The sequence below is a fragment of the Copadichromis virginalis genome, linkage group LG3, assembly GCF_057382275.1.
Source record: "Copadichromis virginalis isolate Kocher_CV1m ecotype Utaka linkage group LG3, C_Virginalis_male_GT1.1, whole genome shotgun sequence".
Taxonomy (NCBI): domain Eukaryota; kingdom Metazoa; phylum Chordata; class Actinopteri; order Cichliformes; family Cichlidae; genus Copadichromis; species Copadichromis virginalis.
Window position 1 is genome coordinate 57979644 of NC_140620.1, and position 25098 is coordinate 58004741.

Consider the following 25098-nt stretch of genomic DNA (forward strand, 5'->3'; position numbering starts at 1 on the left):
CTCTGGCTGAGGCCACTTACACCACACCAGGGCCTGTGGCTGCTGGCTGAGGCCAGTTACACCACACCAGAGCCTGTGGCTGCTGGCTGAAGCCACTTACACCACACCAGGGCCTTAGTTGCTATTGAGGCCACTTACACCACACCAGGCCCTGTGGCTGCTGGCTGAGGCCACCTACACCACACCAGGGCCTGTGGCTGCTGGCTGAGGCCACTTACACCACACCACGGCCTGTGGCTGCTGGCTGAAGCCACTTACACCACACCAGGGCCTTAGTTGCTATTGAGGCCAATTACACCACACCAGAGCCTGTGGCTCTTGCTCAGGCCACTTACACCACACCAGGGCCTGTGGCACTGGCTGAGGCCACTTACACCACACCAGGGCCTGTGGCTGCTGGCTGAGGCCACTTACACCACACAAGGGCTTGTGGCTGCTGGCTGAGGCCACCTACACCACACCAGGGCCTGTGGCTGCTGGCTGAGGCCACCTACACCACACCAGGGCCTGTGGCTCTTGCTCAGGCCACTTACACCACACCAGGGCCTGTGGCTCTTGCTCTGGCCACTTACACCACACCAGGGCCTGTGGCTCTTGCTCAGGCCACTCATATCACACCAGGCCCTGTGCTTCTGGCCGAGGCCATCTTCACCAAACCAGGCCCTGTGCTGCTTGCTGTGGCCATGTACAACACACCAGGCCCTGTGCTGTTTCCTGAGGCCATCTTCAACAATCCAGGGCCTGTGCTGTTGGATAAATGCCAAACTGAGCCTTTGGGTTAGGGTATTATGCAAACATGCAGGTATGGTTATAGGATTGTCTTCGTAACTTCAGGTACTTGCCACCTAATCACTTGAATCCATAAATTGAGACATTGTGCTGGGCCCAGCAGCTTACGGCCATACCACCCTGAGCACGCCCGACCTCGTCTGATCTCGGAAGCTAAGCAGGGCTGGGCTTGGTTAGTACTTGGATGGGAGACTCCCTGGGAATACCTGGTGCTGTAAGCCTTTAATTTTCATGTCATTGAACCGCTTTTGATCCAGAGAAGGGGTGTATTAAAAGACCAGAAGCAGCTCCCCATTAATGAGGGCACATTAACGACACTGCTTTTGGCTGTTTTCCAATGTTTTGTGCTGCTAGCTGATGCCACCTACACCACACCAGGGCCTGAGTGACCGGCTGGGGCCACTTACACCACATCAGGGCCTGTGGCTCTGGCTGAGGCCACTTACACCACACCAGGGCCTGTGGCTGCTGGCTGAGGCCAGTTACACCACACCAGAGCCTGTGGCTGCTGGCTGAAGCCACTTACACCACACCAGGGCCTTAGTTGCTATTGAGGCCACTTACACCACACCAGGGCCTGTGGCTGCTGGCTGAGGCCACCTACACCACACCAGGGCCTGTGGCTGCTGGCTGAGGCCACTTACACCACACCAGGGCCTGTGGCTGCTGGCTGAAGCCACTTACACCACACCAGGGCCTTAGTTGCTATTGAGGCCACTTACACCACACCAGGGCCTGTGGCTGCTGGCTGAGGCCACCTACACCACACCAGGGCCCTTTTGCTGCTGGCTGAGGCCACTTACAACACACCAGTGCATGTGGCTTCTGGCTGAGGCCACTTACACCACACCAGGGCCTGTGGCTGCTGGCTGAGGCCACTTACACCACACCAGGGCCTGTGGCTCTTGCTCAGGCCACTCACATCACACCAGGCCCTGCGCTTCTGGCCGAGGCCATCTTCACCAAACCAGGCCCTGTGGTTCTTGCTCAGGCCACTTACACCACACCAGGGCCTGTGGCTCTGGCTTAGGCCACTTACACCACACCAGGGCCTGTGGCTCTGGCTTAGGCCACTTACACCACACCAGGGCCTGTGGCACTGGCTGAGGCCACTTAGACCACACCAGGGCCTGTGGCTGCTGGCTGAGGCCACTCACACCACACCAGGGCCTGTGGCTGCTAGCTGAGGCCACTTACACCAAACCAGGGCCTGTGGCTGCTTGCTGAGGCCATCTTCACCAAACCAGGGCCTGTGGCTGCTAGCTGATGCCACCTACACCACACCAGGGCCTGAGTGACCGGCTGGGGCCACTTACACCACATCAGGGCCTGTGGCTCTGGCTGAGGCCACTTACACCACACCAGGGCCCTTTTGCTGCTGGCTGAGGCCACTTACACCACACCAGTGCCTGTGGCTTCTGGCTGAGGCGACTTACACCACACCAGGGCCTGTGGCTGCTGGCTGAGGCCACTTACACCACACCAGGGCCTGTGGCTCTTGCTCAGGCCACTCACATCACACCAGGCCCTGCGCTTCTGGCCGAGGCCATCTTCACCAAACCAGGCCCTGTGGCTCTTGCTCAGGCCACTTACACCACACCAGGGCCTGTGGCTCTGGCTTAGGCCACTTACACCACACCAGGGCCTGTGGCACTTGCTCAGGCCACTTACACCACACCAGGGCCTGTGGCTGCTGGCTGAGGCCACTTACACCACACCAGGGCCTGTGGCTCTTACTCAGGCCACTTACACCACACCAGGGCCTGTGGCACTGGCTGAGGCCACCTACACCACACCAGGGCCTGTGGCTGCTGGCTGAGGCCACCTACACCACACCAGGGCCTGTGGCTGCTGGCTGAGGCCACTTACACCACACCAGTGCCTGTGGCTTCTGGCTGAGGCGACTTACACCACACCAGGGCCTGTGGCTGCTGGCTGAGGCCACTTACACCACACCAAGGCCTGTGGCTCTTGCTCAGGCCACTCACATCACACCAGGCCCTGCGCTTCTGGCCGAGGCCATCTTCACCAAACCAGGCCCTGTGCTCCTTGCTGTGGCCATGTACAACACACCAGGCCCTGTGCTGGTTCCTGAGGCCATCTTCAACAATCCAGGGCCTGTGCTGTTGGATAAATGCCAAACTGAGCCTTTGGGTTAGGGTATTATGCAAACATGCAGGTATGGTTATAGCATTGTCTTCGTAACTTCAGGTACTTGCCACCTAATCACTTGAATCCATAAATTGAGACATTGTGCTGGGGCCAGCAGCTTACGGCCATACCACCCTGAGCACGCCCGACCTCGTCTGATCTCGGAAGCTAAGCAGGGCTGGGCTTGGTTAGTACTTGGATGGGAGACTGCCTGGGAATACCTGGTGCTGTAAGCCTTTAATTTTCATGTCATTGAACCGCTTTTGATCCAGAGAAGGGGTGTATTAAAAGACCAGAAGCAGCTCCCCATTAATGAGGGCACATTAAAGACATTGCTTTTGGCTGTTTTCCAATGTCTTGTGCTGCTAGCTGATGCCACCTACACCACACCAGGGCCTTAGTTGCTATTGAGGCCAATTACACCACACCAGGGTCTTTGGCTCTTGCTCAGGCCACTTACACCACACCAGGGCCTGTGGCACTGGCTGAGGCCACTTACACCACACCAGGGCCTGTGGCTGCTGGCTGAGGCCACCTACACCAAACCAGGGGATTAGTTGCTATTGAGGCCAATTACACCACACCAGGGTCTGTGGCTCTTGCTCAGGCCACTTACACCACACCAGGGCCTGTGGCTCTTGCTCAGGCCACTTACACCACACCAGGGCCTGTGGCACTGGCTGAGGCCACTTACACCACACCAGGGCCTGTGGCTGCTGGCTGAGGCCACTTACACCACACCAGGGCCTGTGGCTGCTGGCTGAGGCCACTTACACCACACCAGGGCCTGTGGCTGGTGGCTGAGGCTACCTACACCACACCAGGGCCTGTGGCTGCTGGCTGAGGCGACTTATACCACACCAGGGCCCTTTTGCTGCTGGCTGAGGCCACTTACACCACACCAGTGCCTGTGGCTTCTGTCTGAGGCGACTTACACCACACCAGGGCCTGTGGCTGCTGGCTGAGGCCAATTACACCACACCAGGGTCTGTGGCTCTTGCTCAGGCCACTTACACCACACCAGGGCCTGTGGCACTGGCTGAGGCCACTTACACCACACCAGGGCCTGTGGCTGCTGGCTGAGGCCACTTACACCACACCAGGGCCTGTGGCTGCTGGCTGAGGCCACCTACACCACACCAGGGCCTTAGTTGCTATTGAGGCCAATTACACCACACCAGGGTCTGTGGCTCTTGCTCAGGCCACTTACACCACACCAGGGCCTGTGGCACTGGCTGAGGCCACTTACACCACACCAGGGCCTGTGGCTGCTGGCTGAGGCCACCTACACCACACCAGGGCCTTAGTTGCTATTGAGGCCAATTACACCACACAAGGGCCTGTGGCTGCTGGCTGAGGCCACCTACACCACACCAGGGCCTGTGGCTGCTGGCTGAGGCCACTTACAACACACCAGGGCCTGTGGCTCTTGCTCAGGCCACTCATATCACACCAGGCCCTGTGCTTCTGGCCGAGGCCATCTTCACCAAACCAGGCCCTGTGCTGCTTGCTGTGGCCATGTACAACACACCAGGCCCTGTGCTGGTTCCTGACGCCATCTTCAACAATCCAGGGCCTGTGCTGTTGGATAAATGCCAAACTGAGCCTTTGGGTTAGGGTATTATGCAAACATGCAGGTATGGTTATAGGATTGTCTTCGTAACTTCAGGTACTTGCCACCTAATCACTTGAATCCATAAATTGAGACATTGTGCTGGGGCCAGCAGCTTATGGCCATACCACCCTGAGCACGCCCGACCTCGTCTGATCTCGGAAGCTAAGCAGGGCTGGGCTTGGTTAGTACTTGGATGGGAGACTGCCTGGGAATACCTGGTGCTGTAAGCCTTTCATTTTCATGTCATTGAACCGCTTTTGATCCAGAGAAGGGGTGTATTAAAAGACCAAAAGCAGCTGCCCATTAATGAGGGCACATTAACGACATTGCTTTTGGCTGTTTTCCAATGTCTTGTGCTGCTAGCTGATGCCACCTACACCACACCACGGCCTTATTTGCTGGCTGAGGCCACATACACCAAACCAGGGCCTTAGTTGCTATTGAGGCCAATTACACCACACCAGGGCCTGTGGCTCTTGCTCAGGCCACTTACACCACACCAGGGCCTGTGGCTCTTGCTCAGGCCACTTACACCACACCAGGGCCTGTGGCTCTTGCTCAGGCCACTTACACCACACCAGGGCCTGTGGCTCTTGCTCAGGCCACTTACACCACACCAGGGCCTGTGGCTCTTTCTCAGGCCACTCATATCACACCAGGCCCTGTGCTTCTGGCTGAGGCAACTTAGACCACACCAGGGCCTGTGGCTGCTGGCTGAGGCCACTTACACCACACCAGGGCCTGTGGCTGCTGGCTGAGGCCATCTACACCACACCAGGGCTTGTGGCTGCTGGCTGAGGCGACTTACACCACACCAGGGCCCTTTTGCTGCTGGCTGAGGCCACTTACACCACACCAGTGCCTGTGGCTTCTGGCTGAGGCGACTTACACCACACCAGGGCCTGTGGCTGCTGGCTGAGGCCACTTACACCACACCAGGGCCTGTGGCTGCTGGCTTAGGCCACCTACACCACACCAGGGCCTTAGTTGCTATTGAGGCCAATTACACCACACCATGGTCTGTGGCTCTTGCTCAGGCCACTTACACCACACCAGGGCCTGTGGCACTGGCTGAGGCCACTTACACCACACCAGGGCCTGTGGCTGCTGGCTGAGGCCACTTACACCACACAAGGGCTTGTGGCTGCTGGCTGAGGCCACCTACACCACACCAGGGCCTGTGGCTCTTGCTCAGGCCACTTACACCACACCAGGGCCTGTGGCTCTTGCTCAGGCCACTTACACCACACCAGGGCCTGTGGCTCTTGCTCAGGCCACTCATATCACACCAGGCCCTGTGCTTCTGGCTGAGGCCACTTAGACCACACCAGGGCCTGTGGCTGCTGGCTGAGGCCACCTACACCACACCAGGGCCTGTGGCTGCTGGCTGAGGCCATCTACACCACACCAGGGCCTGTGCTGCTTGCTGTGGCCATGTACAACACATCAGGCCCTGTGCTGGTTCCTGAGGCCATCTTCAACAATCCAGGGCCTGTGCTGTTGGATAAATGCCAAACTGAGCCTTTGGGTTAGGGTATTATGCAAACATGCAGGTATGGTTATAGGATTATCTTCGTAACTTCAGGTACTTGCCACCTAATCACTTGAATCCATAAATTGAGACATTGTGCTGGAGCCAGCAGCTTACGGCCATACCACCCTGAGCACCCCCGACCTCGTCTGATCTCGGAAGCTAAGCAGGGCTGGGCTTGGTTAGTACTTGGATGGGAGACTGCCTGGGAAAACCTGGTGCTGTAAGCCTTTCATTTTCATGTCATTGAACCGCTTTTGATCCAGAGAAGGGGTGTATTAAAAGACCAAAAGCAGCTGCCCATTAATGAGGGTACATTAACGACATTGCTTTTGGCTGTTTTCCAATGTCTTGTGCTGCTAGCTGATGCCACCTACACCAAACCAGGGCCTTAGTTGCTATTGAGGCCAATTACACCACACCAGGGTATGTGGCTCTTGCTCAGGCCACTTACACCACACCAGGGCCTGTGGCACTGGCTGAGGCCACTTACACCACACCAGGGCCTGTGGCTGCTGGCTGAGGCCACTTACACCACACCAGGGCCTTATTTGCTATTGAGGCCACTTACACCACACCAGGGCCTGTGGCTGCTGGCTGAGGCCACTTACACCACACAAGGGCTTGTGGCTGCTGGCTGAGGCCACCTACACCACACCAGGGCCTGTGGCTGCTGGCTGAGGCCACCTACACCACACCAGGGCCTGTGGCTCTTGCTCAGGCCACTTACACCACACCAGGGCCTGTGGCTCTTGCTCAGGCCACTTACACCACACCAGGGCCTGTGGCTCTTGCTCAGGCCACTCATATCACACCAGGCCCTGTGCTTCTGGCTGAGGCCACTTAGACCACACCAGGGCCTGTGGCTGCTGGCTGAGGCCACTTACACCACACCAGGGCCTGTGGCTGCTGGCTGAGGCCATCTACACCACACCAGGGCCTGTGGCTGCTGGCTGAGGCGACTTACACCACACCAGGGCCCTTTTGCTGCTGGCTGAGGCCACTTACACCACACCAGTGCCTGTGGCTTCTGGCTGAGGCGACTTACACCACACCAGGGCCTGTGGCTGCTGGCTGAGGCCACTTACACCACACCAGGGCCTGTGGCTCTTGCTCAGGCCACTCACATCACACCAGGCCCTGCGCTTCTGGCCGAGGCCATCTTCACCAAACCAGGCCCTGTGGCTCTTGCTCAGGCCACTTACACCACACCAGGGCCTGTGGCTCTGGCTTAGGCCACTTACACCACACCAGGGCCTGTGGCACTTGCTCAGGCCACTTACACCACACCAGGGCCTGTGGCTGCTGGCTGAGGCCACTTACACCACACCAGGGCCTGTGGCTCTTACTCAGGCCACTTACACCACACCAGGGCCTTAGTTGCTATTGAGGCCAATTACACCACACCAGGGCCTGTGGCTCTTGCTCAGGCCACTCACATCACACCAGGCCCTGCGCTTCTGGCCGAGGCAATCTTCACCAAACCAGGCCCTGTGCTGCTAGCTGTGGCCATGTACAACACACCAGGCCCTGTGCTGGTTCCTGAGGCCATCTTCAACAATCCAGGGCCTGTGCTGTTGGATAAATGCTAAACTGAGCCTTTGGGTTAGGGTATTATGCAAACATGAAGGTAGGGTTATAGGATTGTCTTCGTAACTTCAGGTACTTGCCACCTAATCACCTGAATCCATAAATTGAGACATTGTGCTGGGCCCAGCAGCTTACGGCCATACCACCCTGAGCACGCCCGACCTCGTCTGATCTCGGAAGCTGAGCAGGGCTGGGCTTGGTTAGTACTTGGATGGGAGACTGCCTGGGAATACCTGGTGCTGTAAGCCTTTCATTTTAATGTCATTGAACCGCTTTTGATCCAGAGAAGGGGTGTATTAAAAGACCAAAAGCAGCTGCCCATTAATGAGGGCACATTAACGACATTGCTTTTGGCTGTTTTCCAATGTCTTGTGCTGCTAGCTGATGCCACCTACACCACACCAGGGCCTGAGTGACCGGCTGGGGCCACTTACACCACATCAGGGCCTGTGGCTCTGGCTGAGGCCACTTACACCACACCAGGGCCTGTGGCTGCTGGCTGAGGCCACTTACACCACACCAGGGCATTAGTTGCTATTGAGGCCAATTACACCACACCAGGGTATGTGGCTCTTGCTCAGGCCACTTACACCACACCAGGGCCTGTGGCTGCTGGCTGAGGCCACCTACACCACACCAGGGCCCTTTTGCTGCTGGCTGAGGCCACTTACACCACACCAGTGCCTGTGGCTTCTGGCTGAGGCCACTTACACCACACCAGGGCCTGTGGCTGCTGGCTGAGGCCACTTACACCACACCAGGGCCTGTGGCTCTTGCTCAGGCCACTCACATCACACCAGGCCCTGCGCTTCTGGCCGAGGCCATCTTCACCAAACCAGGCCCTGTGGTTCTTGCTCAGGCCACTTACACCACACCAGGGCCTTATTTGCTATTGAGGCCACTTACACCACACCAGGGCCTGTGGCTCTGGCTTAGGCCACTTACACCACACCAGGGCCTGTGGCACTTGCTCAGGCCACTTACACCACACCAGGGCCTGTGGCTGCTGGCTGAGGCCACTTACACCACACCAGGGCCTGTGGCTCTTGCTCAGGCCACTTACACCACACCAGGGCCTGTGGCACTGGTTGAGGCCACTTAGACCACACCAGGGCCTGTGGCTGCTGGCTGAGGCCACTCACACCACACCAGGGCCTGTGGCTGCTAGCTGAGGCCACTTACACCACACCAGGGCCTGAGTGACCGGCTGGGGCCACTTACACCACACCAGGGCATTAGTTGCTATTGAGGCCAATTACACCACACCAGGGTCTGTGGCTCTTGCTCAGGCCACTTACACCACACCAGGGCCTGTGGCTCTTGCTCAGGCCACTTACACCACACCAGGGCCTGTGGCTGCTGGCTGAGGCCACCTACACCACACCAGGGCATTAGTTGCTATTGAGGCCAATTACACCACACCAGGGTCTGTGGCTCTTGCTCAGGCCACTTACACCACACCAGGGCCTGTGGCTCTTGCTCAGGCCACTTACACCACACCAGGGCCTGTGGCACTGGCTGAGGCCACTTACACCACACCAGGGCCTGTGGCTGCTGGCTGAGGCCACTTACACCACACCAGGGCCTGTGGCTGCTGGCTGAGGCTACTTACACCACACCAGGGCCTGTGGCTGGTGGCTGAGGCCACCTACACCACACCAGGGCCTGTGGCTGCTGGCTGAGGCGACTTATACCACACCAGGGCCCTTTTGCTGCTGGCTGAGGCCACTTACACCACACCAGTGCCTGTGGCTTCTGTCTGAGGCGACTTACACCACACCAGGGCCTGTGGCTGCTGGCTGAGGCCAATTATACCACACCAGGGTCTGTGGCTCTTGCTCAGGCCACTTACACCACACCAGGGCCTGTGGCACTGGCTGAGGCCACTTACACCACACCAGGGCCTGTGGCTGCTGGCTGAGGCCACTTACACCACACCAGGGCCTGTGGCTGCTGGCTGAGGCCACTTACACCACACCAGGGCCTGTGGCTGCTGGCTGAGGCCACCTACACCACACCAGGGCCTGTGGCTGCTGGCTGAGGCGACTTACACCACACCAGGGCCCTTTTGCTGCTGGCTGAGGCCACTTACACCACACCAGTGCCTGTGGCTTCTGGCTGAGGCGACTTACACCACACCAGGGCCTGTGGCTGCTGGCTGAGGCCACTTACACCACACCAGGGCCTGTGGCTCTTGCTCAGGCCACTCACATCACACCAGGCCCTGCGCTTCTGGCCGAGGCCATCTTCACCAAACCAGGCCCTGTGGTTCTTGCTCAGGCCACTTACACCACAGCAGGGCCTTATTTGCTGTTGAGGCCACTTACACCACACCAGGGCCTGTGGCTCTGGCTTAGGCCACTTACACCACACCAGGGCCTGTGGCACTGGCTGAGGCCACTTAGACCACACCAGGGCCTGTGGCTGCTGGCTGAGGCCACTCACACCACACCAGGGCCTGTGGCTGCTAGCTGAGGCCACTTACACCAAACCAGGGCCTGTGGCTGCTTGCTGAGGCCATCTTCACCAAACCAGGCCCTGTGCTGCTTGCTGTGGCCATGTAAAACACACCAGGTCCTGTGCTGGTTCCTGAGGCCATCTTCAACAATCCAGGGCCTGTGCTGTTGGATAAATGCCAAACTGAGCCTTTTGGTTAGGGTATTATGCAAACATGCAGGTATGGTTATAGGATTGTCTTCGTAACTTCAGGTACTTGCCACCTAATCACTTGAATCCATAAATTGAGACATTGTGCTGGGGCCAGCAGCTTACGGCCATACCACCCTGAGCACGCCCGACCTCGTCTGATCTCGGAAGCTAAGCAGGGCTGACCTTGGTTAGTACTTGGATGGGAGACTGCCTGGGAATACCTGGTGCTGTAAGCCTTTGATTTTCATGTCATTGAACCGCTTTTGATCCAGAGAAGGGGTGTATTAAAAGACCAGAAGCAGCTCCCCATTAATGAGGGCACATTAACGACATTGCTTTTGGCTGTTTTCCAATGTCTTGTGCTGCTAGCTGATGCCACCTACACCACACCAGGGCCTGAGTGACCGGCTGGGGCCACTTACACCACATCAGGGCCTGTTGCTCTGGCTGAGGCCACTTACACCACACCAGGGCCTGTGGCTGCTGGCTGAGGCCACCTACACCACACCAGGGCCTTAGTTGCTATTGAGGCCAATTACACCACACCAGGGTATGTGGCTCTTGCTCAGGCCACTTACACCACACCAGGGCCTTAGTTGCTATTGAGGCCAATTACACCACACCAGGGCCTGTGGCTCTTGCTCAGGCCACTCACATCACACCAGGCCCTGCGCTTCTGGCCGAGGCCATCTTCACCAAACCAGGCCCTGTGCTGCTAGCTGTGGCCATGTACAACACACCAGGCCCTGTGCTGGTTCCTGAGGCCATCTTCAACAATCCAGGGCCTGTGCTGTTGGATAAATGCTAAACTGAGCCTTTGGGTTAGGGTATTATGCAAACATGAAGGTAGGGTTATAGTATTGTCTTCGTAACTTCAGGTACTTGCCACCTAATCACCTGAATCCATAAATTGAGACATTGTGCTGGGCCCAGCAGCTTACGGCCATACCACCCTGAGCACGCCCGACCTCGTCTGATCTCGGAAGCTGAGCAGGGCTGGGCTTGGTTAGTACTTGGATGGGAAACTGCCTGGGAATACCTGGTGCTGTAAGCCTTTCATTTTAATGTCATTGAACCGCTTTTGATCCAGAGAAGGGGTGTATTAAAAGACCAAAAGCAGCTGCCCATTAATGAGGGCACATTAACGACATTGCTTTTGGCTGTTTTCCAATGTCTTGTGCTGCTAGCTGATGCCACCTACACCACACCAGGGCCTGAGTGACCGGCTGGGGCCACTTACACCACATCAGGGCCTGTGGCTCTGGCTGAGGCCACTTACACCACACCAGGGCCTGTGGCTGCTGGCTGAGGCCACTTACACCACACCAGGGCATTAGTTGCTATTGAGGCCAATTACACCACACCAGGGTATGTGGCTCTTGCTCAGGCCACTTACACCACACCAGGGCCTGTGGCTGCTGGCTGAGGCCACCTACACCACACCAGGGCCTGTGGCTGCTGGCTGAGGCGACTTATACCACACCAGGGCCCTTTTGCTGCTGGCTGAGGCCACTTACACCACACCAGTGCCTGTGGCTTCTGTCTGAGGCGACTTACACCACACCAGGGCCTGTGGCTGCTGGCTGAGGCCAATTATACCACACCAGGGTCTGTGGCTCTTGCTCAGGCCACTTACACCACACCAGGGCCTGTGGCACTGGCTGAGGCCACTTACACCACACCAGGGCCTGTGGCTGCTGGCTGAGGCCACTTACACCACAACAGGGCCTGTGGCTGCTGGCTGAGGCCACTTACACCACACCAGGGCCTGTGGCTGCTGGCTGAGGCCACCTACACCACACCAGGGCCTGTGGCTGCTGGCTGAGGCGACTTACACCACACCAGGGCCCTTTTGCTGCTGGCTGAGGCCACTTACACCACACCAGTGCCTGTGGCTTCTGGCTGAGGCGACTTACACCACACCAGGGCCTGTGGCTGCTAGCTGATGCCACCTACACCACACCAGGGCCTGAGTGACCGGCTGGGGCCACTTACACCACATCAGGGCCTGTGGCTCTGGCTGAGGCCACTTACACCACACCAGGGCCTGTGGCTGCTGGCTGAGGCGACTTACACCACACCAGGGCCCTTTTGCTGCTGGCTGAGGCCACTTACACCACACCAGTGCCTGTGGCTTCTGGCTGAGGCGACTTACACCACACCAGGGCCTGTGGCTGCTGGCTGAGGCCACTTACACCACACCAGGGCCTGTGGCTGCTGGCTTAGGCCACCTACACCACACCAGGGCCTTAGTTGCTATTGAGGCCAATTACACCACACCATGGTCTGTGGCTCTTGCTCAGGCCACTTACACCACACCAGGGCCTGTGGCACTGGCTGAGGCCACTTACACCACACCAGGGCCTGTGGCTGCTGGCTGAGGCCACTTACACCACACAAGGGCTTGTGGCTGCTGGCTGAGGCCACCTACACCACACCAGGGCCTGTGGCTCTTGCTCAGGCCACTTACACCACACCAGGGCCTGTGGCTCTTGCTCAGGCCACTTACACCACACCAGGGCCTGTGGCTCTTGCTCAGGCCACTCATATCACACCAGGCCCTGTGCTTCTGGCTGAGGCCACTTAGACCACACCAGGGCCTGTGGCTGCTGGCTGAGGCCACCTACACCACACCAGGGCCTGTGGCTGCTGGCTGAGGCCATCTACACCACACCAGGGCCTGTGCTGCTTGCTGTGGCCATGTACAACACATCAGGCCCTGTGCTGGTTCCTGAGGCCATCTTCAACAATCCAGGGCCTGTGCTGTTGGATAAATGCCAAACTGAGCCTTTGGGTTAGGGTATTATGCAAACATGCAGGTATGGTTATAGGATTATCTTCGTAACTTCAGGTACTTGCCACCTAATCACTTGAATCCATAAATTGAGACATTGTGCTGGAGCCAGCAGCTTACGGCCATACCACCCTGAGCACGCCCGACCTCGTCTGATCTCGGAAGCTAAGCAGGGCTGGGCTTGGTTAGTACTTGGATGGGAGACTGCCTGGGAAAACCTGGTGCTGTAAGCCTTTCATTTTCATGTCATTGAACCGCTTTTGATCCAGAGAAGGGGTGTATTAAAAGACCAAAAGCAGCTGCCCATTAATGAGGGTACATTAACGACATTGCTTTTGGCTGTTTTCCAATGTCTTGTGCTGCTAGCTGATGCCACCTACACCAAACCAGGGCCTTAGTTGCTATTGAGGCCAATTACACCACACCAGGGTCTTTGGCTCTTGCTCAGGCCACCTACACCACACCAGGGCCTGAGGCACTGGCTGAGGCCACTTACACCACACCAGGGCCTGTGGCTCTGGCTGAGGCCACTTACACCACACCAGGGCCTGTGGCTGCTGGCTGAGGCCACTTACACCACACCAGGGCCTGTGGCTGCTGGCTGAGGCCACTTACACCACACCAGGGCCTGTGGCTGCTGGCTGAGGCCACTTACACCACACCAGGGCCTTAGTTGCTATTGAGGCCAATTACACCACACCATGGTCTGTGGCTCTTGCTCAGGCCACTTACACCACACCAGGGCCTGTGGCACTGGCTGAGGCCACTTACACCACACCAGGGCCTGTGGCTGCTGGCTGAGGCCACTTACACCACACAAGGGCTTGTGGCTGCTGGCTGAGGCCACCTACACCACACCAGGGCCTGTGGCTGCTGGCTGAGGCCACCTACACCACACCAGGGCCTGTGGCTCTTGCTCAGGCCACTTACACCACACCAGGGCCTGTGGCTCTTGCTCAGGCCACTTACACCACACCAGGGCCTGTGGCTCTTGCTCAGGCCACTCATATCACACCAGGCCCTGTGCTTCTGGCTGAGGCCACTTAGACCACACCAGGGCCTGTGGCCGCTGGCTGAGGCCACTTACACCACACCAGGGCCTGTGGCTGCTGGCTGAGGCCATCTACACCACACCAGGGCCTGTGGCTGCTGGCTGAGGCGACTTACACCACACCAGGGCCCTTTTGCTGCTGGCTGAGGCCACTTACACCACACCAGTGCCTGTGGCTTCTGGCTGAGGCGACTTACACCACACCAGGGCCTGTGGCTGCTGGCTGAGGCCACTTACACCACACCAGGGCCTGTGGCTCTTGCTCAGGCCACTCACATCACACCAGGCCCTGCGCTTCTGGCCGAGGCCATCTTCACCAAACCAGGCCCTGTGGCTCTTGCTCAGGCCACTTACACCACACCAGGGCCTGTGGCTCTGGCTTAGGCCACTTACACCACACCAGGGCCTGTGGCACTTGCTCAGGCCACTTACACCACACCAGGGCCTGTGGCTGCTGGCTGAGGCCACTTACACCACACCAGGGCCTGTGGCTCTTACTCAGGCCACTTACACCACACCAGGGCCTGTGGCACTGGCTGAGGCCACTTAGACCACACCAGGGCCTGTGGCTGCTGGCTGAGGCCACTTACACCACACCAGGGCCTGTGGCTGCTGGCTGAGGCCACTTACACCAAACCAGGGCCTGTGGCTGCTTGCTGAGGCCATCTTCACCAAACCAGGCCCTGTGCTGCTTGCTGTGGCCATGTAAAACACACCAGGTCCTGTGCTGGTTCTTGAGGCCATCTTCAACAATCCAGGGCCTGTGCTGTTGGATAAATGCCAAACTGAGCCTTTGGGTTAGGGTATTATGCAAACATGCAGGTATGGTTATAGGATTGTCTTCGTAACTTCAGGTACTTGCCACCTAATCACTTGAATCCATAAATTGAGACATTGTGCTGGGGCCAGCAGCTTACGGCCATACCACCCTGAGCACGCCCGACCTCGTCTGATCTCGGAAGCTAAGCAGGGCTGGGCTTGGTTAGTACTTGGATGGGAGACTGCCTGGGAATACCTGGTGCTGTAAGCCTTTCATTTTCATGTCATTGAACCGCTTTTGATCCAGAGAAGGGGTGTATTAAAAGACCAAAAGCAGCTCCCCATTAATGAGGGCACATTAACGACATTGCTTTTGGCTGTTTTCCAATGTCTTGTGCTGCTAGCTGATGCCACTTACACCACACCAGGGCCTGTGGCTGCTGGCTGAGGCCACTTACACCACACCAGGGCCTGTGGCTGCTGGCTGAGGCCACCTACACCACACCAGGGCCTTAGTTGCTATTGAGGCCAATTACACCACACCAGGGCCTGTGGCTGCTGGCTGAGGCCACCTACACCACACCAGGGCCTGTGGCTGCTGGCTGAGGCCACTTACAACACACCAGGGCCTGTGGCTCTTGCTCAGGCCACTCATATCACACCAGGCCCTGTGCTTCTGGCCGAGGCCATCTTCACCAAACCAGGCCCTGTGCTGCTTGCTGTGGCCATGTACAACACACCAGGCCCTGTGCTGGTTCCTGACGCCATCTTCAACAATCCAGGGCCTGTGCTGTTGGATAAATGCCAAACTGAGCCTTTGGGTTAGGGTATTATGCAAACATGCAGGTATGGTTATAGGATTGTCTTCGTAACTTCAGGTACTTGCCACCTAATCACTTGAATCCATAAATTGAGACATTGTGCTGGGGCCAGCAGCTTACGGCCATACCACCCTGAGCACGCCCGACCTCGTCTGATCTCGGAAGCTAAGCAGGGCTTGGCTTGGTTAGTACTTGGATGGGAGACTGCCTGGGAATACCTGGTGCTGTAAGCCTTTCTTTTTCATATCATTGAACCGCTTTTGATCCAGAGAAGGGGTGTATTAAAAGACCAGAAGCAGCTCCCCATTAATGAGGGCACATTAACGACACTGCTTTTGGCTGTTTTCCAATGTTTTGTGCTGCTAGCTGATGCCACCTACACCACACCAGGGCCTGAGTGACCGGCTGGGGCCACTTACACCACATCAGGGCCTGTGGCTCTGGCTGAGGCCACTTACACCACACCAGGGCCTGTGGCTGCTGGCTGAGGCCAGTTACACCACACCAGAGCCTGTGGCTGCTGGCTGAAGCCACTTACACCACACCAGGGCCTTAGTTGCTATTGAGGCCACTTACACCACACCAGGCCCTGTGGCTGCTGGCTGAGGCCACCTACACCACACCAGGGCCTGTGGCTGCTGGCTGAGGCCACTTACACCACACCACGGCCTGTGGCTGCTGGCTGAAGCCACTTACACCACACCAGGGCCTTAGTTGCTATTGAGGCCAATTACACCACACCAGAGCCTGTGGCTCTTGCTCAGGCCACTTACACCACACCAGGGCCTGTGGCACTGGCTGAGGCCACTTACACCACACCAGGGCCTGTGGCTGCTGGCTGAGGCCACTTACACCACACAAGGGCTTGTGGCTGCTGGCTGAGGCCACCTACACCACACCAGGGCCTGTGGCTGCTGGCTGAGGCCACCTACACCACACCAGGGCCTGTGGCTCTTGCTCAGGCCACTTACACCACACCAGGGCCTGTGGCTCTTGCTCTGGCCACTTACACCACACCAGGGCCTGTGGCTCTTGCTCAGGCCACTCATATCACACCAGGCCCTGTGCTTCTGGCCGAGGCCATCTTCACCAAACCAGGCCCTGTGCTGCTTGCTGTGGCCATGTACAACACACCAGGCCCTGTGCTGTTTCCTGAGGCCATCTTCAACAATCCAGGGCCTGTGCTGTTGGATAAATGCCAAACTGAGCCTTTGGGTTAGGGTATTATGCAAACATGCAGGTATGGTTATAGGATTGTCTTCGTAACTTCAGGTACTTGCCACCTAATCACTTGAATCCATAAATTGAGACATTGTGCTGGGCCCAGCAGCTTACGGCCATACCACCCTGAGCACGCCCGACCTCGTCTGATCTCGGAAGCTAAGCAGGGCTGGGCTTGGTTAGTACTTGGATGGGAGACTCCCTGGGAATACCTGGTGCTGTAAGCCTTTAATTTTCATGTCATTGAACCGCTTTTGATCCAGAGAAGGGGTGTATTAAAAGACCAGAAGCAGCTCCCCATTAATGAGGGCACATTAACGACACTGCTTTTGGCTGTTTTCCAATGTTTTGTGCTGCTAGCTGATGCCACCTACACCACACCAGGGCCTGAGTGACCGGCTGGGGCCACTTACACCACATCAGGGCCTGTGGCTCTGGCTGAGGCCACTTACACCACACCAGGGCCTGTGGCTGCTGGCTGAGGCCAGTTACACCACACCAGAGCCTGTGGCTGCTGGCTGAAGCCACTTACACCACACCAGGGCCTTAGTTGCTATTGAGGCCACTTACACCACACCAGGGCCTGTGGCTGCTGGCTGAGGCCACCTACACCACACCAGGGCCTGTGGCTGCTGGCTGAGGCCACTTACACCACACCAGGGCCTGTGGCTGCTGGCTGAAGCCACTTACACCACACCAGGGCCTTAGTTGCTATTGAGGCCACTTACACCACACCAGGGCCTGTGGCTGCTGGCTGAGGCCACCTACACCACACCAGGGCCCTTTTGCTGCTGGCTGAGGCCACTTACAACACACCAGTGCATGTGGCTTCTGGCTGAGGCCACTTACACCACACCAGGGCCTGTGGCTGCTGGCTGAGGCCACTTACACCACACCAGGGCCTGTGGCTCTTGCTCAGGCCACTCACATCACACCAGGCCCTGCGCTTCTGGCCGAGGCCATCTTCACCAAACCAGGCCCTGTGGTTCTTGCTCAGGCCACTTACACCACACCAGGGCCTGTGGCTCTGGCTTAGGCCACTTACACCACACCAGGGCCTGTGGCTCTGGCTTAGGCCACTTACACCACACCAGGGCCTGTGGCACTGGCTGAGGCCACTTAGACCACACCAGGGCCTGTGGCTGCTGGCTGAGGCCACTCACACCACACCAGGGCCTGTGGCTGCTAGCTGAGGCCACTTACACCAAACCAGGGCCTGTGGCTGCTTGCTGAGGCCATCTTCACCAAACCAGGGCCTGTGGCTGCTAGCTGATGCCACCTACACCACACCAGGGCCTGAGTGACCGGCTGGGGCCACTTACACCACATCAGGGCCTGTGGCTCTGGCTGAGGCCACTTACACCACACCAGGGCCCTTTTGCTGCTGGCTGAGGCCACTTACACCACACCAGTGCCTGTGGCTTCTGGCTGAGGCGACTTACACCACACCAGGGCCTGTGGCTGCTGGCTGAGGCCACTTACACCACACCAGGGCCTGTGGCTCTTGCTCAGGCCACTCACATCACACCAGGCCCTGCGCTTCTGGCCGAGGCCATCTTCACCAAACCAGGCCCTGTGGCTCTTGCTCAGGCCACTTACACCACACCAGGGCCTGTGGCTCTGGCTTAGGCCACTTACACCACACCAGGGCCTGTGGCACTTGCTCAGGCCACTTACACCACACCAGGGCCTGTGGCTGCTGGCTGAGGCCACTTACACCACACCAGGGCCTGTGGCTCTTACTCAGGCCACTTACACCACACCAGGGCCTGTGGCACTGGCTGAGGCCACCTACACCACACCAGGGCCTGTGGCTGCTGGCTGAGGCCACCTACACCACACCAGGGCCTGTGGCTGCTGGCTGAGGCCACTTACACCACACCAGTGCCTGTGGCTTCTGGCTGAGGCGACTTACACCACACCAGGGCCTGTGGCTGCTGGCTGAGGCCACTTACACCACACCAAGGCCTGTGGCTCTTGCTCAGGCCACTCACATCACACCAGGCCCTGCGCTTCTGGCCGAGGCCATCTTCACCAAACCAGGCCCTGTGCTCCTTGCTGTGGCCATGTACAACACACCAGGCCCTGTGCTGGTTCCTGAGGCCATCTTCAACAATCCAGGGCCTGTGCTGTTGGATAAATGCCAAACTGAGCCTTTGGGTTAGGGTATTATGCAAACATGCAGGTATGGTTATAGCATTGTCTTCGTAACTTCAGGTACTTGCCACCTAATCACTTGAATCCATAAATTGAGACATTGTGCTGGGGCCAGCAGCTTACGGCCATACCACCCTGAGCACGCCCGACCTCGTCTGATCTCGGAAGCTAAGCAGGGCTGGGCTTGGTTAGTACTTGGATGGGAGACTGCCTGGGAATACCTGGTGCTGTAAGCCTTTAATTTTCATGTCATTGAACCGCTTTTGATCCAGAGAAGGGGTGTATTAAAAGACCAGAAGCAGCTCCCCATTAATGAGGGCACATTAAAGACATTGCTTTTGGCTGTTTTCCAATGTCTTGTGCTGCTAGCTGATGCCACCTACACCACACCAGGGCCTTAGTTGCTATTGAGGCCAATTACACCACACCAGGGTCTTTGGCTCTTGCTCAGGCCACTTACACCACACCAGGGCCTGTGGCACTGGCTGAGGCCACTTACACCACACCAGGGCCTGTGGCTGCTGGCTGAGGCCACCTACACCAAACCAGGGGATTAGTTGCTATTGAGGCCAATTACACCACACCAGGGTCTGTGGCTCTTGCTCAGGCCACTTACACCACACCAGGGCCTGTGGCTCTTGCTCAGGCCACTTACACCACACCAGGGCCTGTGGCACTGGCTGAGGCCACTTACACCACACCAGGGCCTGTGGCTGCTGGCTGAGGCCACTTACACCACACCAGGGCCTGTGGCTGCTGGCTGAGGCCACTTACACCACACCAGGGCCTGTGGCTGGTGGCTGAGGCCACCTACACCACACCAGGGCCTGTGGCTGCTGGCTGAGGCGACTTATACCACACCAGGGCCCTTTTGCTGCTGGCTGAGGCCACTTACACCACACCAGTGCCTGTGGCTTCTGTCTGAGGCGACTTACACCACACCAGGGCCTGTGGCTGCTGGCTGAGGCCAATTACACCACACCAGGGTCTGTGGCTCTTGCTCAGGCCACTTACACCACACCAGGGCCTGTGGCACTGGCTGAGGCCACTTACACCACACCAGGGCCTGTGGCTGCTGGCTGAGGCCACTTACACCACACCAGGGCCTGTGGCTGCTGGCTGAGGCCACCTACACCACACCAGGGCCTTAGTTGCTATTGAGGCCAATTACACCACACCAGGGTCTGTGGCTCTTGCTCAGGCCACTTACACCACACCAGGGCCTGTGGCACTGGCTGAGGCCACTTACACCACACCAGGGCCTGTGGCTGCTGGCTGAGGCCACCTACACCACACCAGGGCCTTAGTTGCTATTGAGGCCAATTACACCACACAAGGGCCTGTGGCTGCTGGCTGAGGCCACCTACACCACACCAGGGCCTGTGGCTGCTGGCTGAGGCCACTTACAACACACCAGGGCCTGTGGCTCTTGCTCAGGCCACTCATATCACACCAGGCCCTGTGCTTCTGGCCGAGGCCATCTTCACCAAACCAGGCCCTGTGCTGCTTGCTGTGGCCATGTACAACACACCAGGCCCTGTGCTGGTTCCTGACGCCATCTTCAACAATCCAGGGCCTGTGCTGTTGGATAAATGCCAAACTGAGCCTTTGGGTTAGGGTATTATGCAAACATGCAGGTATGGTTATAGGATTGTCTTCGTAACTTCAGGTACTTGCCACCTAATCACTTGAATCCATAAATTGAGACATTGTGCTGGGGCCAGCAGCTTATGGCCATACCACCCTGAGCACGCCCGACCTCGTCTGATCTCGGAAGCTAAGCAGGGCTGGGCTTGGTTAGTACTTGGATGGGAGACTGCCTGGGAATACCTGGTGCTGTAAGCCTTTCATTTTCATGTCATTGAACCGCTTTTGATCCAGAGAAGGGGTGTATTAAAAGACCAAAAGCAGCTGCCCATTAATGAGGGCACATTAACGACATTGCTTTTGGCTGTTTTCCAATGTCTTGTGCTGCTAGCTGATGCCACCTACACCACACCACGGCCTTATTTGCTGGCTGAGGCCACATACACCAAACCAGGGCCTTAGTTGCTATTGAGGCCAATTACACCACACCAGGGCCTGTGGCTCTTGCTCAGGCCACTTACACCACACCAGGGCCTGTGGCTCTTGCTCAGGCCACTTACACCACACCAGGGCCTGTGGCTCTTGCTCAGGCCACTTACACCACACCAGGGCCTGTGGCTCTTTCTCAGGCCACTCATATCACACCAGGCCCTGTGCTTCTGGCTGAGGCAACTTAGACCACACCAGGGCCTGTGGCTGCTGGCTGAGGCCACTTACACCACACCAGGGCCTGTGGCTGCTGGCTGAGGCCATCTACACCACACCAGGGCTTGTGGCTGCTGGCTGAGGCGACTTACACCACACCAGGGCCCTTTTGCTGCTGGCTGAGGCCACTTACACCACACCAGTGCCTGTGGCTTCTGGCTGAGGCGACTTACACCACACCAGGGCCTGTGGCTGCTGGCTGAGGCCACTTACACCACACCAGGGCCTGTGGCTGCTGGCTTAGGCCACCTACACCACACCAGGGCCTTAGTTGCTATTGAGGCCAATTACACCACACCATGGTCTGTGGCTCTTGCTCAGGCCACTTACACCACACCAGGGCCTGTGGCACTGGCTGAGGCCACTTACACCACACCAGGGCCTGTGGCTGCTGGCTGAGGCCACTTACACCACACAAGGGCTTGTGGCTGCTGGCTGAGGCCACCTACACCACACCAGGGCCTGTGGCTCTTGCTCAGGCCACTTACACCACACCAGGGCCTGTGGCTCTTGCTCAGGCCACTTACACCACACCAGGGCCTGTGGCTCTTGCTCAGGCCACTCATATCACACCAGGCCCTGTGCTTCTGGCTGAGGCCACTTAGACCACACCAGGGCCTGTGGCTGCTGGCTGAGGCCACCTACACCACACCAGGGCCTGTGGCTGCTGGCTGAGGCCATCTACACCACACCAGGGCCTGTGCTGCTTGCTGTGGCCATGTACAACACATCAGGCCCTGTGCTGGTTCCTGAGGCCATCTTCAACAATCCAGGGCCTGTGCTGTTGGATAAATGCCAAACTGAGCCTTTGGGTTAGGGTATTATGCAAACATGCAGGTATGGTTATAGGATTATCTTCGTAACTTCAGGTACTTGCCACCTAATCACTTGAATCCATAAATTGAGACATTGTGCTGGAGCCAGCAGCTTACGGCCATACCACCCTGAGCACCCCCGACCTCGTCTGATCTCGGAAGCTAAGCAGGGCTGGGCTTGGTTAGTACTTGGATGGGAGACTGCCTGGGAAAACCTGGTGCTGTAAGCCTTTCATTTTCATGTCATTGAACCGCTTTTGATCCAGAGAAGGGGTGTATTAAAAGACCAAAAGCAGCTGCCCATTAATGAGGGTACATTAACGACATTGCTTTTGGCTGTTTTCCAATGTCTTGTGCTGCTAGCTGATGCCACCTACACCAAACCAGGGCCTTAGTTGCTATTGAGGCCAATTACACCACACCAGGGTATGTGGCTCTTGCTCAGGCCACTTACACCACACCAGGGCCTGTGGCACTGGCTGAGGCCACTTACACCACACCAGGGCCTGTGGCTGCTGGCTGAGGCCACTTACACCACACCAGGGCCTTATTTGCTATTGAGGCCACTTACACCACACCAGGGCCTGTGGCTGCTGGCTGAGGCCACTTACACCACACAAGGGCTTGTGGCTGCTGGCTGAGGCCACCTACACCACACCAGGGCCTGTGGCTGCTGGCTGAGGCCACCTACACCACACCAGGGCCTGTGGCTCTTGCTCAGGCCACTTACACCACACCAGGGCCTGTGGCTCTTGCTCAGGCCACTTACACCACACCAGGGCCTGTGGCTCTTGCTCAGGCCACTCATATCACACCAGGCCCTGTGCTTCTGGCTGAGGCCACTTAGACCACACCAGGGCCTGTGGCTGCTGGCTGAGGCCACTTACACCACACCAGGGCCTGTGGCTGCTGGCTGAGGCCATCTACACCACACCAGGGCCTGTGGCTGCTGGCTGAGGCGACTTACACCACACCAGGGCCCTTTTGCTGCTGGCTGAGGCCACTTACACCACACCAGTGCCTGTGGCTTCTGGCTGAGGCGACTTACACCACACCAGGGCCTGTGGCTGCTGGCTGAGGCCACTTACACCACACCAGGGCCTGTGGCTCTTGCTCAGGCCACTCACATCACACCAGGCCCTGCGCTTCTGGCCGAGGCCATCTTCACCAAACCAGGCCCTGTGGCTCTTGCTCAGGCCACTTACACCACACCAGGGCCTGTGGCTCTGGCTTAGGCCACTTACACCACACCAGGGCCTGTGGCACTTGCTCAGGCCACTTACACCACACCAGGGCCTGTGGCTGCTGGCTGAGGCCACTTACACCACACCAGGGCCTGTGGCTCTTACTCAGGCCACTTACACCACACCAGGGCCTTAGTTGCTATTGAGGCCAATTACACCACACCAGGGCCTGTGGCTCTTGCTCAGGCCACTCACATCACACCAGGCCCTGCGCTTCTGGCCGAGGCAATCTTCACCAAACCAGGCCCTGTGCTGCTAGCTGTGGCCATGTACAACACACCAGGCCCTGTGCTGGTTCCTGAGGCCATCTTCAACAATCCAGGGCCTGTGCTGTTGGATAAATGCTAAACTGAGCCTTTGGGTTAGGGTATTATGCAAACATGAAGGTAGGGTTATAGGATTGTCTTCGTAACTTCAGGTACTTGCCACCTAATCACCTGAATCCATAAATTGAGACATTGTGCTGGGCCCAGCAGCTTACGGCCATACCACCCTGAGCACGCCCGACCTCGTCTGATCTCGGAAGCTGAGCAGGGCTGGGCTTGGTTAGTACTTGGATGGGAGACTGCCTGGGAATACCTGGTGCTGTAAGCCTTTCATTTTAATGTCATTGAACCGCTTTTGATCCAGAGAAGGGGTGTATTAAAAGACCAAAAGCAGCTGCCCATTAATGAGGGCACATTAACGACATTGCTTTTGGCTGTTTTCCAATGTCTTGTGCTGCTAGCTGATGCCACCTACACCACACCAGGGCCTGAGTGACCGGCTGGGGCCACTTACACCACATCAGGGCCTGTGGCTCTGGCTGAGGCCACTTACACCACACCAGGGCCTGTGGCTGCTGGCTGAGGCCACTTACACCACACCAGGGCATTAGTTGCTATTGAGGCCAATTACACCACACCAGGGTATGTGGCTCTTGCTCAGGCCACTTACACCACACCAGGGCCTGTGGCTGCTGGCTGAGGCCACCTACACCACACCAGGGCCCTTTTGCTGCTGGCTGAGGCCACTTACACCACACCAGTGCCTGTGGCTTCTGGCTGAGGCCACTTACACCACACCAGGGCCTGTGGCTGCTGGCTGAGGCCACTTACACCACACCAGGGCCTGTGGCTCTTGCTCAGGCCACTCACATCACACCAGGCCCTGCGCTTCTGGCCGAGGCCATCTTCACCAAACCAGGCCCTGTGGTTCTTGCTCAGGCCACTTACACCACACCAGGGCCTTATTTGCTATTGAGGCCACTTACACCACACCAGGGCCTGTGGCTCTGGCTTAGGCCACTTACACCACACCAGGGCCTGTGGCACTTGCTCAGGCCACTTACACCACACCAGGGCCTGTGGCTGCTGGCTGAGGCCACTTACACCACACCAGGGCCTGTGGCTCTTGCTCAGGCCACTTACACCACACCAGGGCCTGTGGCACTGGTTGAGGCCACTTAGACCACACCAGGGCCTGTGGCTGCTGGCTGAGGCCACTCACACCACACCAGGGCCTGTGGCTGCTAGCTGAGGCCACTTACACCACACCAGGGCCTGAGTGACCGGCTGGGGCCACTTACACCACACCAGGGCATTAGTTGCTATTGAGGCCAATTACACCACACCAGGGTC

The 25098-nt window shown here is 57.8% G+C and overlaps 10 non-coding genes and 5 pseudogenes across 10 annotated transcripts; all 15 read left to right on the top strand.

Annotated features, from left to right (window-relative positions):
* The first annotated feature begins 891 nt into the window (after window positions 1-891).
* Window positions 892-1010, top strand: LOC146715561 (5S ribosomal RNA). Its single transcript, XR_014919424.1, has one exon. It is a non-coding gene; the product is annotated as a 5S ribosomal RNA (ribosomal RNA).
* A 2047-nt stretch (window positions 1011-3057) lies between these two features.
* On the top strand, window positions 3058-3176 carry LOC146715562 (5S ribosomal RNA). The gene has a single exon (XR_014919507.1). It is a non-coding gene; the product is annotated as a 5S ribosomal RNA (ribosomal RNA).
* A 1490-nt stretch (window positions 3177-4666) lies between these two features.
* Window positions 4667-4785, top strand: LOC146715563 (5S ribosomal RNA). The gene has a single exon (XR_014919836.1). It is a non-coding gene; the product is annotated as a 5S ribosomal RNA (ribosomal RNA).
* Window positions 4786-6197: 1412 nt separating this feature from the next.
* LOC146715564 (5S ribosomal RNA) lies at window positions 6198-6316 on the top strand. Its single transcript, XR_014919846.1, has one exon. It is a non-coding gene; the product is annotated as a 5S ribosomal RNA (ribosomal RNA).
* A 1489-nt stretch (window positions 6317-7805) lies between these two features.
* LOC146715565 (5S ribosomal RNA) lies at window positions 7806-7924 on the top strand (annotated as a pseudogene).
* A 2518-nt stretch (window positions 7925-10442) lies between these two features.
* On the top strand, window positions 10443-10561 carry LOC146715566 (5S ribosomal RNA; annotated as a pseudogene).
* A 699-nt stretch (window positions 10562-11260) lies between these two features.
* Window positions 11261-11379, top strand: LOC146715567 (5S ribosomal RNA; annotated as a pseudogene).
* Window positions 11380-13233: 1854 nt separating this feature from the next.
* LOC146715568 (5S ribosomal RNA) lies at window positions 13234-13352 on the top strand. Its single transcript, XR_014919433.1, has one exon. It is a non-coding gene; the product is annotated as a 5S ribosomal RNA (ribosomal RNA).
* A 1729-nt stretch (window positions 13353-15081) lies between these two features.
* Window positions 15082-15200, top strand: LOC146715569 (5S ribosomal RNA). Its single transcript, XR_014919508.1, has one exon. It is a non-coding gene; the product is annotated as a 5S ribosomal RNA (ribosomal RNA).
* A 664-nt stretch (window positions 15201-15864) lies between these two features.
* LOC146715570 (5S ribosomal RNA) lies at window positions 15865-15983 on the top strand (annotated as a pseudogene).
* A 1096-nt stretch (window positions 15984-17079) lies between these two features.
* On the top strand, window positions 17080-17198 carry LOC146715571 (5S ribosomal RNA). The gene has a single exon (XR_014919425.1). It is a non-coding gene; the product is annotated as a 5S ribosomal RNA (ribosomal RNA).
* Window positions 17199-19245: 2047 nt separating this feature from the next.
* LOC146715572 (5S ribosomal RNA) lies at window positions 19246-19364 on the top strand. Its single transcript, XR_014919509.1, has one exon. It is a non-coding gene; the product is annotated as a 5S ribosomal RNA (ribosomal RNA).
* A 1490-nt stretch (window positions 19365-20854) lies between these two features.
* On the top strand, window positions 20855-20973 carry LOC146715573 (5S ribosomal RNA). The gene has a single exon (XR_014919837.1). It is a non-coding gene; the product is annotated as a 5S ribosomal RNA (ribosomal RNA).
* Window positions 20974-22346: 1373 nt separating this feature from the next.
* On the top strand, window positions 22347-22465 carry LOC146715574 (5S ribosomal RNA). The gene has a single exon (XR_014919847.1). It is a non-coding gene; the product is annotated as a 5S ribosomal RNA (ribosomal RNA).
* A 1489-nt stretch (window positions 22466-23954) lies between these two features.
* Window positions 23955-24073, top strand: LOC146715575 (5S ribosomal RNA; annotated as a pseudogene).
* Window positions 24074-25098: the final 1025 nt, after the last annotated feature.